At 37.7% G+C, this 19,474-nt stretch overlaps 1 long non-coding RNA gene across 1 annotated transcript in view; it reads right to left on the bottom strand.

Moving 5' to 3' along the window:
• Positions 1-6,074: 6,074 nt before the first annotated feature.
• Positions 6,075-19,474, bottom strand: part of LOC113603063 (uncharacterized) — a 35,673-nt gene continuing 22,273 nt past the window's right edge. The window contains exons 2-3 of the long non-coding RNA XR_003424620.2: positions 6,685-6,877; positions 6,075-6,235 (exon numbers count right to left, since the gene is read on the bottom strand). This is a non-coding gene — a long non-coding RNA (uncharacterized LOC113603063). The remainder of the gene's footprint in view (positions 6,236-6,684; positions 6,878-19,474) is intronic.

Below are 19,474 nucleotides of genomic sequence, written 5' to 3'. Positions count from 1 at the left end.
TTAGATAAGTTAACAAGTTCTTAAGGAAATAAATCCTTTTATGATTATTTCAGAAAAGAAAAAGGATATTGAGACCAAGATAAAATTTTCCTGCTTTAATTTCCTAAGACAACAAGGATCTATCATTTTCAAAACAACTTTAACTTTATAGCGTGTATTGCCTTATTTGCAGGATTAGGTTATGAAGATAATCTTTTAAATAGATATAACATATATTAAGATGTATATAAAAACAATATTTTGGATGTGATGTAAAATATAATAATATAAGGGGAGGTATCTAGAAAAAATGAGATTGATTTTTTTTCTTTGTGCCTTACTTACTGGAATTATTGAGGAATAAATAGTTCTTTAGAACTAGCAAGACAAACAAGATCCCCCTCACTGCCAAATCATTGAGCTTCTCAAGTTCAAAAGCACTTTTCAGCTATTGCCTAGAGCCATTTCCTCGTTGTTGATGACAGCAGAAGAGTGGTTCATTTTCTCTTTTACAGTGTTATGCCCTTTAGCTAATTCTGATTAAAACTGCTACACTTGTTTGGTGAGAATTTTTTCAACATTCCGTGCTGAACATATCCACTGTTCACACCCAGACCACGGAAGTTCAGAGCCTAGAGACAGCTTCCAAAACACAAATGCAAAAGAAAAAGAAAACACGATGATGTGAGACCTTAACATTAATTTGCCAATCTGTCTTGAGTTGTTTTAAACCTGACTTTAACTTTCAAGTGCCAGCTCAGGCTTTGTAATGAGACATTTAGGGTGACGACTCTGAACAGTTCACTTGTTTCACAGGCCAAAGGTCAACTCACAGTTGAAAACTTTTACCTGAGACCTCAGAGAATTAAGTAATGCTTTTCACAGGTCAAAACATCTACTGGCTGTGCTGTTCACTTTCTGGTAAACATTGGCCTAATGTGTGAAGAAAAAGGTATATAACACGAGTCATGACATAACGTTCAGCACTGTGAGCATGAATAGTCAACAGTCACCGTTTCGCCTCACTGTACTTGGTGCTATTTCTGTTAAACAAAATACTTTCCAGACATAAAGCCCTGCTACTTAAAATTCAGGCATAAAAACATTTTCCTGAGACTGGTTTATATCTAAACTTTCTACAAATGCCCATGTGTCAGTGCCCAAACATGACTTCAGTTTAATGTCAACACACAGATAGGAAAACTCATGCATAGACCATATTTATTGAATTATTTCCTATCATAGCCTCATTGAAATGCAAAATGCCTACTGCTTAGAAAAACATATAAATCAATTACCCTAATCTGGAACTTGCAGGCAGGATATCAAATGAAATTTTAGGGCCTTATTTCATCTGTATATGAAATTGATAGCTGAGAAATACGAGTTTATCAAGGACATTTTTAGCTTGTTATAGAAACCATTGCACGCTCATGTAAAAAAATTTCATATTTTTTTAGGGATAAGTAACTTCTGTTGGCTTTCTCCTTTTAGCTCATTTACAGTGACTCTTAATTCCTGACTCAGAGCATAAAGTAGGAAAGAAGGTATGGGAAAAGAGTAGAACATTTCAGGTTTGAAGAGTCTCAGTGTGAGATGCTGTAGGGACTTTAATCAGAAGGACTTGAGCCTGTGGATATGGCAGTATTGCAGAGAAACCTGAGCTAAAAATGCAGATTTGTGTCAAAGCATATTGGTGCTACAAGAAGCTACATAAATGAGGAGACAAAACCCACTAAGTTTGAGTTGTGAGAAAGGCCACCTTGGGTACAGCAACATTTATGGGATGGGTAGAAGAAAACTCCATGAATAGAAGGGAAAGTAGAGGGCAAAAATAAGATATGGTGCAAATAAAAGCCAAAGGAGGAGAGAGCTCAAGGAGGAATGAATTGCCCATAGTATCATCAGACGATGCTGAGACATCAGGTAAGATAAGCATCCCAAAGTCATCTGTTTTAGAAATTAAGAGATCATGTGTGCAGTAGACTGGTAGATTTCAGCAGCATGGTGTGACTGGGCCATGAGCAATAGGAGGCAGTTTTTCAGTTAGCCTGACGGTGTAGAGAAAGTAATGCCATAATCACAAGGAATAAAATGCAGGGTGGAGGATTTTTTTTTTCCTTTTAAGAACAGAGAACCCTAAGCTTATTCCCTTAGTGAGAGTCAAAGGTAAGGGAACAGTGATATCCCAGGTTCTTACCTTGTGATCAAAGAGTAACATCTTTTGTCCAGGAAAACAACTCAGGCCCCCCTTAAGAAAGCTTCTATAGATAATACAGGAGGAATCAAACTAAAGGAAGGCATAAAAAAGCAACCTATATTCTCTCCCTAAGAAAGTGGTGTGACCTTACTGGAAAGGGGGAAATTCTGTCAGAGGCCTAATTTGGAAAGGCAAAATGGTGAGAAGGGCCAGCTTGGAAATATTCCACGCAGATCTTCGTTGTCAGTGTTGAGTAACATCTAAATGTGGTGGCCACGAGAAGCCCAAGAATAGGCAAAAACTCCACAAAGTAAAGTAAATAAACCTGACATAAGTCAATATTTCTTCCCTAATTTTTACCACTGTCTCCACTAACAAAAAATATTTTCATCTATTCTTATATTTTTATTTGAGATAGTTTTCAACTGGACTTATACTCAACATACCATATTTTCCAAAAGTTTTTAAAAAATATTTAAAGTTAATCTAAAGTAGATACCCATCAAAAAAAAAAAATACTCCTGACTCAGGTAATTTAAGTCCCTGTGATATGGCACAGTATTTGATAATATTCATGTTGTAAAAACAGATCATTGACAAAAATAATTTTTCCTTTGAGGAGTTGCAGTATAAACATAATGTTTAAAAGGCTATAATTTTATATTATTTTATCTTATGGTATGTTCAGTTGCTTGAATTACTGATAGATATCTTCTAAATTAGTTGTTGCTCCAAATGCTCAGCTACAGTTCTAAATGCCCAAATTTATGATGTGCTTGTTTAGAATATATGTATATCAATAACTATAATCCAACAGAAATCGAAGTCATCACAATAAAATATATAGTGAGTCTTTGTTATTTGTTGTGCCTTTTGTTTTTAAAAGCCTTTTGTATTTGTTATGCCTTTTGTTTTTAAAAGCAGAAAGAGTTGAGTTTTCTTTGTCAGGAGTGTTGTACATTCGGAATAATTTTCAGTAGTTAGAAGGTGCTACAAGATATGTTCTTTCTTAACAGACAGCCATTTAGATGTTTTCATAATGGCAAAGAAAGATAGAGAAGGTTAGGATGTGCCCATCTCTTGCTCAAGAGGACAGTTTTCAAACAGGAGTCCCCATTAAGCAGAAGTCTTAAACCTTGTAAGGGAAGCGGGTTTTCCCCAGGTGAGCTGACCCTTATCAGTAAACGTAGGGTGTTCCTGATGGCGAGATTGATTTATTGGATTTTTCTGTGCTTCTGACTTGAAACTGTAAATATAACTATGAACATGACAGGTCTATAGCACAATAAGGACATTTACCCTAGTGTTTTCTCATGGCAGTAGGAAAGTTTGTTTATTCATTGCCTCTTAGTGGGGTAACATATCTCTGATCAACTAGAAAATATTTTTTTTTAATTTTTATTTTTTAAATTGTGGTGAAATACAGGGGCGCCTGGGTGGCTCAGTCACTTAAGCGGCCAACTTCGGCTCAGGTCATGATCTCGCAGTCCATGAGTTCGAGCCTTGCGTCGAGCTCTGTGCTGACAGCTCAGAGCCTGGAGCCTGTTTCAGATTCTGTGTCTCCCTCTCTCTGACCCTCCCCCGTTCATGCTCTATCTCTCTCTGTCTCAAAAATAAATAAACATTAAAAAAATAAATAAATAAATTGTGGTAAGATACACATAACATAAAATTTGCCATTTCAACTATTTTAAAGTGTACAATTCATTGGCATTAAGTATGTTCATATTGTGCAGCTAGCATCATCATTTATCTCTAGAACTTTTTTATCTTCCCAAACTGAAACTCTGTACGTATTAAATAAAAATTCCCCTCCCCACCTTCTCCCAGACCCAGGCAATCACCCTTCTATTTCTTGCCTCTATGAATTTGACTACTCTAAGTACCTCACAGAAGTGAAATCAGACAATATTTGTCCTTTTGTGACCGGCTTATTTCTCTTAGCCTAATATCCTCAAGATTCATCCATGTTGTAGCATTTGTCAGGATATCTTTCCCTTTAAAGGCTGAATGATATTCCATATACATACATGCCATGAATAAAAATGTTCATGTGCACCTTATAACCTAAGCTATATGGACATAATGTCTAAAAAATTATTAAAAACGGAAAATTGAATTGATGAATTGTGTGAAACAATCTGAAGGTATGGAGTCCCAAAAATACAGATTTAATTTAAATAAGGCAAATTGAATTTCTAACAAATAAAATTAGACATTTCTTTAGCATGGACCAATTAATAGGAGAGACAGATGATAATGACTTTAAACTTTATATGATCACTCAGGTAATTTTAATCTTTCCTATAATGGCTTTGAAATGAGAAAGATAGCTGATGGTTGCACAGCATTGTGAATGCACCGTGTGCAGCTAAATAGTACATTTTATTTATTTATTTATTTATTTATTTATTTATTTATTTATTTATTTTAATCTTATATATTTTGAGAGAGAGCAAATGAGCAGGGGAGGGGCAGAGAGAGAGGGAGAGAGAGAATCCCAAGCAGACTCCGCATTGTTACCACAGAGCCCTATGTTGAGCTCCATCCCACAAACCGAACCTTAAGATCATGATACGAGCTGAAATCAAGAGTCAGATGCTTAACCAATGGAGCCACCCAGGCACCTCTAAATGGTATAATTTAAAATGGTCAATTATATGTTAAATTTACCTCAGTAAAGAAAAATGCTATAATGATGGAAATTTCCTTTAACTTTATACTGTGATTGCATTTTTAATATAAATACACATGTTGGTAGACAGTGTTGATACACATTTGTATTACAATTTAGAGGATTAACTTAATATTAAAAAGCAAAGAGGCAGGAAAAAGCTCTATGGAAATGCCTTTGTACATATGATTCTCTCTGCTCAGAATATTTCTCAAGGTCTGCCCATCTGCAGAGTCCAACTCATTGGCCATTTCCTCAGAGAAACTTTCCCCATTTCCTAAAAATAAAAGTTTCCCCCTTTTTGTACTTCTGTATAGCCTTAGGTTATGCCTAATTCCCCCTGCTAAACTTAAAGTTCTTTGAGGCCAGAATCATGCTTTCTTCTTCTTCGTATTTACCAATCATACAGTACATGCCCAGTCAATGCTGGTTATGTGGAAACTCTTTGAGTTGAATTAATTAAAATTGATTTTCTAGCTCACTGGGTTTCACAAGCCATTGTTTTACTGTAATTGTTTTCTCAACTGCTCTATCCATTTGAAAGAAAGAACATGAACAAAGAAACTTACAATTAGACCTGACTACTTCATGAGGTCATATGCAACTTAAGTGGTTAAACAGGTATTTGCCCATTCTCTTTAAGAAGCATGCATTTCTTATTGCTTTACTTTTAAATTAGTTGCTACCCATGTGTTTTGTTTCTATTTTAAAACAAAATGTTTCTTGACTTCTCTTATATGTCTCCTTGGTCTACTCATCATAACCAAAGCAGTTCAGTTTTCTAATAAATATCTATGCTATGTAAAGCACTGCACAATATCCTGTTGATGACAGTCACTGTTCTTGAAAGACTGAAATAGCGTCAGTATAGATAAGCCATATACACATGAACTCATTTAAAGATGAGGGCGAAACAATTATCCAATACAAAATTATAGACGATAGAACAAATTGATCATAACACAATTATTTATAAAATACTTTCCTCCATGCTGGATATGAAACTATTTCCCATGAAACAAAAGATCAAACAGAATGAATCAGTATGTGATACTGAAACATGAGCCTTGAGAGGTGGCTAAGTTTTAAAGATCTGCAGATAAAGACATACAAAACAAGGCATCCTAGATAGACAGGAAAAGACAAAGAAGGTCAATGTCATGATAGCCAAGGAAGGAGATTCTTGTTTGGAAAATGGGCAGTGATAATCTAGGTCTCCAGGAAAAGATTAGAAAGCTCTGAAGGAGTAAATAATAATAAGATGGTTGTAATGGAGTTGCAAATTTACTCACATCCTCAGATTTGAAAAGAAACCATGGCCTGTTTATTTCCTGGTGACACCTGGATTGTTTTCATCATATGCACCTACAAGGTAGGAAGAACTAAAAGAAAAAGTAACAATTTAGTCTCATCCCCAAACTAAATCCTCTATAATAATAATCTATGGTAAAATGAAAAGTATCTTAGATAAGGCTTTCTCCTGAGCCCTTTTCTAACAAGGCTTCTACAGTTTGGAAGTGTGTGGTTTAGTTGATCATTGTAGAAGCTGTGGGAAGGGGTCACCTCTGGTGTGAAGTATCTGGTTTAGTTTGCTGCCTCAGCCCAGTGGCAATGGAAGGTCTTCCAGAGCATCTGAGCAGTGTTCAGGCATCTGCTATGGAAACGTGAGCTAATGAAACTCACATCTGGACACCCTGGATTTGCTCAGGGCACAGTCCACTTCCTGCTGACTCAGCCCCTCTGTAACCTTCACAGGCACTTGATTACTCATCCACTGAGCCTTGACTTCTGAGCTTCCCTGGGGCAGCCCCCAACCTGACTCTCAACTTACTTGTGCATGTCCTCGTCAGGGAACACAGGCACTGTAGATCCTATCTGTGACACAGAAGAAGCAGGTGAAAGAGGAAGCCAGACTCAGGTTGTCTCTCCAACACCAAGTTCACTTGATCCATCTGGCCCGGATTAATGAGAGACTTTGGGGCATCTTGTTTTATTTCACACACTTTCCCCATTAGGACTTCAGCCTGGAAAAGAGATATCTAGCCATGTGTGTCTCTGCCTTCTTCTACCTGCCCCTCCTTTTCTCTTCCCATCAACCCTTGGCACCACAGGGTAAGATTTTCTTTCTTCTTCTTTCTTTATGGCTAAAACCTTTTTTTTTCCCCCAAAACTCTATGATCAATCTTGCTAAGCCAGTTTCTAGAAATTTTAAAGGGAGATATGAGGGATTTTAGGAAATCCTCTCAAAGTCTGGCTGTCAAGACTACTGTCTGTCTGCATACTGCCTTTGGGAACTTCTCACTCTTTCTTGACTTCTCTGCTGTGGCTCTCATAATCACCCCCAAGATCCCAAGTCTGCCTAAGGAAACAACTATTCACAAGGAAATGCGAAGACATAAGCATATTACATTTCTCAAAATAGTATATTTGTTTACTTTCTTATAATGCTATTCTTTCTCTAACAGGAAAATACTTAAATGATACTTCTGTGCTCTTTGAAATTTTCCTGAAGAGAAAACTGAAGCTTGTTTCATTTCTGAACTTCTAGTGCCCCCCCCCTTTTTAAAAGACTTTGTATTTTTAGAGCAGTTTTAGCTTTACACAAATAATGAAAGGGAGGTAATCACATTTTCCAAATACTCCCGGCTCCCACACATGCAGAGCTTCCCCCATTATCAATGTCACTCACCACAATGGTGCATTTTCTACCAGGATGAACCTTCACTGACACAGTTACCCAAATTCCACAGTTTACCTTCGGATTCACACTTGGTGTTGGACATTCTAAGGGTTTGATAAATGTACAATGACCCGTATGATCACAATCACCTCACAGAGTATTTTCGCTGCCCTAAAATGCCCTTTTTAAAAAACATGTTTTCCATGTTTACATATATATTTTTTCTTGGTAACTATTGTTACATTCCCTAGCTTTCTAATGTTCTAAAAACATAATGTTTACATTTACTTATTAATTTGTTCAGATTAATTTCTGCATCTTAAAGATAAAACCTAATTTAGTTTGTGTAAATTTTGAACCAAATGCATTAGCACCACTGTGTACCATACCTCTTCAGAGAACAGTGCTTGCTGTTCTCTGCAAACTTCAAAAGGATTCCTTATATTTTCCTACTGGTGGTTGATTATACTTGCCTGTTAACCTTTTGAGTGTGAGACAAATTCCATGAATGTGGATAGTAATGTGTGTTTCATTTTTCTGAACTTTACTGTTTTTAAGCGTCTCAATTGTAGATGCATTTTGACAGAAAAATTAAATCTGAGGATATATATATATTTACAAGCTTCAGAGTAAGTGAAATTCAGAGGTGTGATTTAATCAGTGAAAAAGTGGTAGACACTATTTTGACCACAAGTACCAATCATATCAGTGGGAAAGGATGTTTGGACTAGAAGGGTAGAGACATACTCATTTTAATTTCTCTCCATCTTCCTTGAGTATTTTATCAGATTACCATGCATAGAAACTTGCTATTCTGTGGTTACTCACTTCTAACATTGTAAATGTCGAGAAATGCCAGACTATCACCGTGGACTAAAGTGTGATTGTTTGGTGTGCATGTGGTTTCATACCCAAGTGAGTCATTCTGCCAAGAACCTTGAGAATATCAGTCCAGTCTAGACATTTCAATCTTAATGATTGACACACCAGCACTGGCATAAGATCATGTATCATCAGAAGGAGGATGTAGGTGTAAAACGATTCTGTGCAAATACAAACATCATATATTTAAACCCACAAAATCTTGACTAGTCATTTCCTCTACTAAACCTTTCCATTCCCGCCACTTCCATTTATTATCACTTGTATCAACAACTGTTCATCAGGAAACCTCGTATCTGTAGAATAATCTCTTCCTGTCCTACTTGTATTTCCAGCCTGCCTTAGTAGCTTCAGTAAAAATCTGTTGAATGAATCCTGACTTCAAGGGACTTACAGGAAAGCCACTGCAAAATATGCACCTCTGATGCTCATATCCAACTGTTTGTCTCCTCAGTTTCTTCCCTAAGTATTTCTTAATGGCTTGCAGAAATTCTTCACTGATTTTCATAGTGTTCTCTTATTTTTACCAACTAGCAGATATGACTATACCTATGAATGATCATATAAATGTGACTGTTACCAGATATTGTTTTATAGAAGAATCTAATTTAATTGCAAGATATTATTTAAGTTGAGAGAGTATCTATGGGAACATCAGTCACTTTAGCATGAATAAATATGCTAGTGATAGTCATAGCAATTAAAGTGGAAGTTTGGAAAACTGGATCTTAATTTCATCCCACACTATTCCTTTGGGCCTCAATCTTTAAAAGGTTTTAAGATGTTGGAATCAACTGGTAAATATATTATGAATCCTATAAATCTCTAATGAAATATTTTGATAAGCATGATATAAAAGGATATATACTGAAGGCATAGCCTACCAAATATTATCAGTATGTATTGTTTTCTTTATTGAGAAAAGGCATAATTCTTCATGGTATAAAAACAGAGTATTCTTTTAGAATTACCAAGGATAGCATGCTTTATAAGGATAGACATGATAAGAAGTTCCCATTTGTCTAGGGAGGGTACCCTTTAGGTTTTAAAAATTGAAGAGAAAACTACCCAGTGTTTTGGCTGAATCCAGATCAGGGCTGCTGTTCAGATGATATGCCCATATAAGTTGCTAAATTATAAATATTTCTGTAGTTGGTACACAGCTTCCTCCCTGATTTATTTGCCCTATTCCTTTCCAGAAACAGTGGACCTCCTTACAAACAAGCCACTGCCTGATGAATGATCTCCAGGATCCTTCTTGGGTTCTAGGGCCAGCTTCAGTCATAATTCCTCTGAATTCATACAACATCACCTGCTGGGTCATTGTGAGTTTAGGCCCACCGTACATGATGCATTGGAATCTCCATAGCAAACCTGAATGAATGTTCAGGCAGCACTGAAGATAACAGGCAGAGCAGAGGACATAACTACAAGCCACTCTGCCAAAGGCCATGCCTGAGGTACAGCTACACCTCTCACAACTCGAATGCTCCACTAGAGAGGTTCCACTGCTACCCAGCTATTCAGACCTAACTGCCATCATGCTGTAAAGCTGCCTGCCCCCAGAAAGCAGCACCTTGCCCATGGTATTCGCCTACCACATACAAATCCAATAGATTATGTTCTATTTTTCTCATCCATGAGCAACAGGAAGTAGCAAAATCTTCAACCTGAATAGTTGTGGTAATGTTGGGGAATGTTCCAGCATGCATAATGCTAGGGAGATATCTGCCCCAACCAAGAGTAAGTAGTGCTGATAACTTGGCCCACAATTTGCTAAGGCCAATATTTTTTCTCCCACCAGAGCATCTCTTTAGCAGACAGGCTACTGACGCAGGAACAAGCTAATCTGGATTGCCCAGTGAAATATACAAAAGCAGCAGATACTGTGGACAATAAAGGCAAATTCTTTTTTCCTGAACTGAACTTAAATAAAATACTGAAAAATAAACATGCTCTCATTTGGGAGAAATGTTTTTACACTCTACTCTAACATTGTACCAACTTTCCTTTTGATTAATGGTATCAAGAACCTGTTGCCTTTTTTGGGCAGGGATGGGGCGCTTTTTTGGTCCAGTTTTCACTCTAATGCCTATGTCTTCCTGATTTTAGCTCCTTGTCTTTAACCAACCATAGTAGACACAACAATGACTCCCAAAGATGTCCTAGTCCTAATTCCTGGAAGCTATGAATATATTATGTTACAAGGTAGAAGGGAATTATGGTTACAGATGGAATTAAGGTCACTTCTCAGCTGATTTTAAAATAGGGAGATTATTTTGGATTGTTTGGGTAGACCCAGTCTAATTATAGTCCTTAGCAGAGAACCTTTCCTGGCTTTAAATCACAAAGAGAGAAATGATGATGAAAGAAGTGCTAGAAAGATTCTACTTCAAAAGGGGTTGACCTGCCATTGCTGGCTTTAGTGATGGAGACGGGGGGCCATGAACTAAAGAACGTGAACAGCCTCCAGAAGTTCCAGAAATGAATATGGCCCTGCTGATGCCTTCATTTTTAGCCCCGTGAAACCCAAGGTGCACTTCTAACCTATAGAACCATACGTTATTATGTTTGTATTTTTTAAGCTATTGGAAGTGGTAATTTGATACAGCAGCAGTAGAAAAATAGTACACCAACCTTCCCCACACCCCACATTAAAAAAAGAGAAAATAAAACTAAATAAGAGAAGTTTACGATAATGACACAACTCTCTTGGGCCACATGCTCTTGGAGCCAAGAAAGGAGAAAACTCCTCCTCAATTTCCTTTCATTTTGACAGACTTTTTCTCAGTTACTGGCATCTGTCTGGGCTTTCATGTACACTTTTCTGAAGTTACTGAGAAAACTGTCAGGGTGAGGCATGCTTTGGCACACAGCAGAAAAATAGGAGACCTTCTGATGTTTTACAAGTCATAGGGCAAAAGCCAAACTTCTTAAAAGATAAATTCACACTCTTTATCTCCCTGTTCCTGTTCTAAACATCTGTCAGCTTGAATTTGTCCCATCATTAGTGAAACTCATCTGAGGCCTTCCTAGAAGTGGGGTGAATTGTGTTTGTAATGGAGTCTGGACCTGATGGGTACCTGAGAAAGGCTATGTATGGAAGCAATAGTTATAAAGTATACATTTTTCTCTCCCATCATCTCTGATCCTTTTTGCTCAGCATCTCAGTCTTGTGTCAGGTGTCAGAAGAGGGCCAGTCTGGCCATCTTCACAGAAAGCCAAAAGGAGAGTACCAGCCAAGACTAGAGTGATGGTAGCTGCAACCAGTGAGGGACATTTTCACTAGGAGAAAGTTCAGGGTGGGAGAAGATGAAGGATAATTTTTAGTACATATAAATGTATCCTTGGGATTTGGGGGAATTCTTGGGAATGGGGTGTCAGGGTTGGGGCTGCTAACTTCCTACATTCAACCAACGGACATTTATTTAAGCAACTCTTGTCCAGGTGTTTAAGGAAAATCTAAATTTATTTTGTGGTCCACAATGTAGGAAAGTGTAGATATTGGTTATAGTGTCTGAGACACAGGAGGGTTACTTTGCCTGGTAAAATGTGCATCCTTATTACAAACTCTGGAATGGAATATTTGGAATGTTGTACTGATATGGATAGAGGACATCATATGGATAGTGGATTCTCAAATACCACTTCTGCTTTCAAGGAACCAGAAAACTGTGATGAGACTGCAATTATAGAACTCCAAAGCGTTTGATCCACCATCGCTGGCTTTAATGATGGAGGAAGGGGGCCATGAACTGCAGAATGTGAACTCCAGAAGTTCCAGAAATGAGTGCAGCCCTGCTGATGTCTTGATTTTTAGTTTAGTGAAACCCACGGTGCACCAGCCAAAACGCTGGTTTCATAACCTGACTTGGTATAGAGAGAGCTTGGGATGTCAGAGGAAGAAAATTAAGACTGCAGTCGTACTAAAGCTTGCTGAACAAATGAATTACTTGAAATCATTAGGAAGATGCTAGCAACAGTGATCTGTAACTGCCCTACCATATACATTAATATTTTGAAGGACTAAATATTTTTTTAGAGACTGGAAAGTGGGTACTATGATGTATGACATGAATCTAGACCTGATAGTATCCCTGTAAATCCAAAGTTGAGCATGCCTTCTATTACAGAAACCATGCTAAAATCATTAACCTCCTTTTCATTCCCGCTGCCTCTGCACTGGTCACAGACCTCCTAGGCCCCCTCCTGGATCAAGTGGTGAGAGCTGCCGCCTGGTTTCAATGCTTTCATACCTCTCAGTAGCCTACCTGTGGCCATCAAGCTCTTTTCCTAAACAGAGATCTGACCTTGTCTTTCCCCTGCTCAAAATCCTTCAGTTAGCTCCCAATACATAAATAACAACACTTAACATCTTAGGATTGAGATGTAAAGTCCTCTAATAAGTGGTTCCTGCCTAGCTTTCTGGCATTATATCCTTCAGTAATGCCCCCTGCTGTTTCACCCCCATAAATCTAGTCCAAACATTTTTTGTATCCAACTGCTTTCATATACAGGAGAAAGAGCTTGATATTTTGAAAGGGAAGATGTAGGTTTCAATCTGTCAGTCACTAATGTCATTGACTTGGGGCAAGTTCCTTTCACTATCTTTTCCTTCATGCATCAACTGTAAGATAGGAAACTAAGATGGATGCTTACCTTACAGAGTGGTCAGGGTAATACAAGAATAACGGTGAAAGCACATTTTAATCTGTAAAATGGCATCTGGATGTAAGTAATAAAGATGGCCATTCTTTCCTGTTAGATACTTAGCTCCTGTACCTAACTACCCCAACTTCATTTTGATATCTCCAAAATCTCACGGCAATAGGCCCTTAACAAATGTGCCATGAATTGAAACATGGCATATTTTAGGCTCCAACATTTATAATATGCATCCTTAGAAGTTTGCACAATACAGGGATCCCCTGGGGTGGAGGGGGGAAGTAGAATTCTCCTTGAGTAAGTTAGAAGCCTACAGATGAGAAAATCTATTTTAATAATACACATTCTGTTTTCAGAATTTAATTAGGACAAAGAAATTAACATCACAAGGGCAAGTTTTATTATTACAACTTTTCTGACATATGGCTGATAGTAATACTATTTACAAGAATTCTAGGAGCCACATGATAGGTAAAATGTATAAAGTCAATGCTGGCTTTGTAGAAATTTTCATACCTTTTAATATTTACAAGATCCATAATGCATGACGTTTTCAGGATGCACTTTTTTAAGTCGAAGGGGGCAAAATGAAATGGAAATGGAGATAAGAGAAAAAGAAGAGAGAAGCTTCCTGTGTTCTTTCTTAATTATGGCATTTTGCATTATGGATACCCTTTCTTTCCTTATAGGTAATGGTGTCTGAGGAGGAAATGAATTAAAGAACATAGAATTTGAAAGCCAGAAGTTTGTTGTTGTTTTTTTAAGTAGATTATCAACTCCAAATTCCTTGTTTTATAGGTGAAGAAACTGGGCATGACGATGACACAGGAGTAGTCTAGTGTTTTAAAACCTGATAGTGGTAGACTAATTTTTTGCTAAAGGATTTGACAGTTATCTTTAAATTTATCTTCCTTCTCGAAAAGCAGACACTGCTGCTTCTGTTTCTTATAATGGTATCTTTATTTCCTAGGGAGTCTCTCCAGTGTGACAGGAAGTGCTTGTCCTAAAGCTATGAATAATAACCTCTCTGCTTTGTCAGGCACTGCAATACAATGCAGGGAACAATACCCTGGTGCCCTCACAGAGTTAATGAGCCTCTCAAGGCTACTAATTTACTTTGAGGGAGTAGCTTAGAATTCAGGAAGATTAGATTCGTCTTTATTATATCAGTGCCCTTTTATTTTGTTAACCCAATGCCCTTAACATTTCCCACCATTATACTTCTTTCCTTCCTTTTATACCCAAAGCCCTTACATGAGTAGTGTGTGCGGACCGTCTCCCTTTACCTCTCACCCCTTAATTTGCTTTTTGGCAGCTTTCCATAAAGCAATACACATTCGGTGTTTCAGGGACTTTGCTTCTCGACAAATTGAAATGTCTTTTCTTAATCTTCTCCTTCTTGATTCCTTTGTCATATTAAACAAGTTTGACTATTGCCCTTCTTAAAACTCTTTCATCACTCGAATCCATAATCCTAAAACAACAAACTTCCTGACCACCCCTGACCACCTCTCTAATTACACTTCATCCTTTGGTCCATTTTCAGTGGGTATTCCTAAGGCTAACAGGTTTTCTTGCTCTCCTCCTGAGACCAATTTACCTAAGTGGATGGCCTCATATCACATCCATGTGATAACCCCACATCTTGGTCTCTAATGAGCATTCTAATCTTGTGATTCCAGCCGTTCTTCTCTGAGATTTTGCCACATCCTAATTTATTATATCTAAAACCAAACTCATCATCTCCCTAACTAAATTGCAGCCCTTTCCAATACACCATTCAAAAGAAATAAAACTAAAATTGTCTAAGCTTTTGCACTTCAAACATAGTTATTTTTGTTCCTCCATTAAAAACATTTGAAGAATTACGGAATTGCTTTGATTATTGTGTTTTCTTTTTTAAAAACTACTTTTTTTGAAAAATATTTATTTTGAGAGACAGAGAGAGTGAGCAGGGGAAGGGCAGAGAGAGAGAGAGGGAATCAGGAGCAGTGCAGAGCCTGATGTGGGGCTCCAACCCAGAACCCTGAGATCATGACCTGAGTAGAAACCGCAAGTGGATCACTTAACAGACTGAGCCACCCAGGCGACTCTTTTGTGTTTTCTTAGCGAATGCTTTCATTTCTCTACCTGCTGTCATCACCTGAATCCATCCATCCACCTACCCGCCATCACATCTCGGTTAACCTTGTTCGTGACAAACCTAATTTTAAATGGTCTGTACGAAGAAACCTCAGTGCCACTTTTCGCTGAACTAAGTGTATTAAGTGTTCCTGAGGCTATTGAGCAGCTCCACTTGGTAGAACAGCTGGTCCTCACCTGCCTTTAGCCAGACTTCGCTCTAATTAGGCACCAGGAACCTAACTTCTCTGTTACAAAAGGGTGGGATCAGTACAGCAGAAATCAGCCTATTCTTTGTTCTTATTTGGGTGGGAAGAAACTCCACGAGGACTGGGTGGGGAAAAACATCTCCCCACCATGATAGTCTATTTAATAAGGTCCTGATGCCAAGGTCATCCTCGCTTATAAGAACTATTACCTCAACATCTCTAGTTGTCATTTTTAGCTTTTGCCAGCTACTTGCCTTCATGCTCTAACAGCATAGCCCTTGGCTGCTCTACTTAGCGAGGCCATTTGCTGTGCCATATATACATATCACTCTGGATTTTACAGCTGAGATCTTTTTTAAATGCCAAGTGTGGGTAACCGTCTCAGGGAATAGGCATCTAAACTGTAACCCTTGAAGAATGTTAGTAATCTATTGTTTTTCTCTATAATTTTTAAGTCCTCTTGTTCCAGAAGTTTGTTGATTCTTCAACTATGGTTTCATTCATTTGACTTATAGGATGGAGCCACTGCTACTGGGTGTCAGGTTCTTTGGTTCTGAGAAGAAAATGTTTAGTATCATAGACCAGACTCTGCCTTCACAGAGTGGGGAAGACAGATACAAACTAGGCAGTTACGAAGAAATTTCTGGAGTATCATGATAAAGGAAGTCCAACATTCTGTGGAAGCATGTGGTATTAATATTACCACCTCAGTTCCACTACCTGTTGGCAATGAGATCATAAGAAAGTTACTTAAGCTCTCAAAGGCTCATTTCCTCATAGGTAAAATTGCGGCCAATAATAACAGCTGCTTCACAGATTTGTTATGAGGATTAAATTTTTAAAAACACTCAGTACAGTGTTTGGCACATAGTAAGCACCCAATAAATGTTAACTGCAATAATAACATTAATTTTAAGTTACAACACTATTTTACTATGTTCACTTTTATTTCTACAACTTAAAATTCTTTTTTTTCCCTTCTCAGCAGCCCTATTTTTCATTTCTGACTCAAAGCTTATAAAGCTTCTATACGTTTGTCCATTTATTCAGTTTCTCAGGCATTCTGTTATTCAACCCATATTTATTGGGAGCCCAGTCTAAAAAAAAAAAATTTAATGTTGATTTATTTTTGAGACAGAGGGAGAGAGAGCACAAGTGGGGGAGGGGCAGAGAGAGAGGGAGACACAGAATCTGAAACCGGCTCCAGGCTCTGAGCTGTCAGCACAGAGCCCGATGTGGGGCTCGAACCCATGAACTGTGAGATCATGACCTGAGCCGAAGTCGGACGCTTAACGAACTGAGCCACCCAGGTGCCCCAGGAGCCCAGTCTAAACTAAACTCTGTGCTAGACACTGATAGTAACATACTGAGCACAGCATATAGGATCCTCTCCCTGAGGGAGTTTACAGTCTCGATGAACAGATCACCCCTTCAAGAAGTACAGGATGGCAAGCTGTCTCAGTATGTGCAAAATACATTTAAAAGTATAAGATAATGGTCTTTTATCTGAGCAAAAGCAAACAAGATTCAAGCTATAAAATTAGAACAAACTAGTCCCAATATGGAAATGATTGCTTCCTTCTAGAACCTTAGATCCTAACAGAAGCAAAGATTATTATTATTATTAAAACCCAGAACATTGTATTTCGAGTAATTTTTTTGTTTCCTTGTTCTATGAGATAGCTGGAAAAATAATACTTATTATAGCTTAAAAATGGGCTATATTAAACAAATAATGAAAATTTAGATACGGTCATTTTCCTGAGAATGTTACTTATGCTAAATACTCTGTTAGCCTTAGAAAAGCACATTCTATTTCAGTCTAACAGCACAATACCCAGCATACATTTTTGTTTGGCCGGTGAAAAAAATAGGCATACCAAGGAATATACTGATATGTTATTTAATTTGTGTCTAGGCCCTAGAATTGCTTAAGGATGTAGGCACTGGAATTTATCTTAGTTGGGAGACCTGGACCAGTTACTTAAATTCTCAATGCATAGTTTCTTCATTAGTAAAGTGGGGTTAATAATAGTATCTTCCTCAAACGGTTACAATCTGGCACCTACGAGAACCCAGTAATACTGTGATTGGATGTTAGTTGCAGGTTTTGGCTGAGTTAAAAAAAATGAATTATTTGGGGCCATTTAGGACAGGATTTAGAGTGCCCCGCTTTCCTGCTTTGCCAGAGAGTTAGTTTCACCTGACACAGGACTTGCAGTGCTAGTGGGACAGTCCAAGGCAAAAAGGGACAGTTGGTTATACTACTCTAAATTCACATGTGTGGAAGGCAGAGTTCAAACCCACAGGGGCCGTCCCCTGTTTATATGACACCATTGATCTGACAGAGGAATGACCAATACTTTTTCTATCAACTAAATTGCAAGGACTGATGAAGAAAGCATCAAGAAAGTGAATCAAGGATCATGATAAATCTAATATGGGGTACCTGGTTCTTGAATTTTAGTTCTTGAATTTTGATTGGTTAGCATGCTTCAATGTTTTCCATATCCCACAGCTGAAAGCCAGGGGAAAATGAATGGTTCTTCAAGCAGACCTGAGCTAGTTAGGAAGGAGAATTGTTACTTGCAAGTTTTGTTAAGTATGTTGCCTTCTGCTTCCTACAATAGGTTATAAGGGTCAGAATTTAGCACCTGTGCCTTAACAGGTGCTTAAATAATAACAATAATCTTAGCCCAGGACAGTTGAAACTGAGAGAAGGACCACAGGTCTGACCCTTAGGTATGTCCTAAGGGCAGCAGCATCACAGTATGTTGAGGAACAACGCTCACATAAGCGCCTGAATTCTGGCATTCTGCTGATCTTTTTCCTTATTTTTTTTTCTTATTCTTCCCATGGAAGGTCTACATGTTATCTTAAATGTCCTACTCTCGTAAACCTGAATGTCTTAATATGGTGTCTAGCCAGTTAGGTTTTCAACAACAAAAAAAGTTTAATTGAATTTTCATTAAGGCTGGAGAATTGTTTTTGCATATTTTTCCCTCAGTACCTATTGCAGTACCTATTGCAAATCAGTACCTATTGCAAATTTACAGACCTTTTTAAGGAGAATAGGAAAGTTGCAGATTTGATTGTCATACAGATGAATTTCCAGGTTGGCATTTATTTGCTCTGACACCACTTTGGCGCCCTTTACAAATCTAGCTTTAGAACATGACATTGTCAGTTTCCTGAGCTCATGCTTCACTGTGAACCCAGTTATTACCAATTGTTATGATGTTGATATGGAAAAGGCGGCTACTGTATTTAGCAACTGTTACAGTGAATCATTCTCCAGCTGTATGAGAGTCACAATCCATAGTCTTAAATAGATATAGCTGTTGTCAGTTTTATGAGCTTCAGGTTATATGAATCATTTCTTAGTTTTGAGTATAGTAACTGGTGTGGGCAAATGTTTTTCTCAAAATGAATTTTTTTTTTTAAAGACACACAATTACCAATTCAGTTTTGTTTGACAAATACAGAATTCACGAACAGTTTTGTATTTTAACTATATAATCCATCACTATATTTTCATTTTGGATCTCAGAGTCCAACTGAAACTATTAGAGATATATTGAGGTCTGTTTATCCTAAATCATCATCTACTGACTTCCTACCATATGCTTTATGGAAACCTGCTATGGAGGATGAGAAAGACTCTAATGTTGGGGAAACTAACTCAGAGTCTATTTCCATCAAGTTGAGAAATTAAATACTGGGTTTATGTATATACAATCAATCTAATGGAATTAAAGTGTTTTCACAGCACCTTCAAGCACAGATATGCTAACTTTAAATAATTACAGAAAACAAAGGAGAGAGGGGAAATGGTGTATTAAGATATTTCACTCTAGGAAATACATAAGAAAAGACAAATCTTGGTTCTGAGCCTCCCACTTCACAAGGGAAAAAGGGAAACATGATGATTACTTCACTTTCATGGTTTGGAGCAATGAATATGAAATTAGTACTCCCTAAGGAAGGTTAAAGACAAGTGTTAGGACCTAGGCCTCTTAGGTCTGAGTTGATCACAGTAGTTCAATGTTCATCTGTTTTCCATA

This window comes from Acinonyx jubatus, chromosome A2 (genome assembly GCF_027475565.1).
Source record: "Acinonyx jubatus isolate Ajub_Pintada_27869175 chromosome A2, VMU_Ajub_asm_v1.0, whole genome shotgun sequence".
In the NCBI taxonomy this organism is placed as follows: Eukaryota; Metazoa; Chordata; class Mammalia; order Carnivora; family Felidae; genus Acinonyx; species Acinonyx jubatus.
Note: the sequence above shows the minus strand (reverse complement) of the source record. Positions and strands in the feature narration are given on the sequence as shown.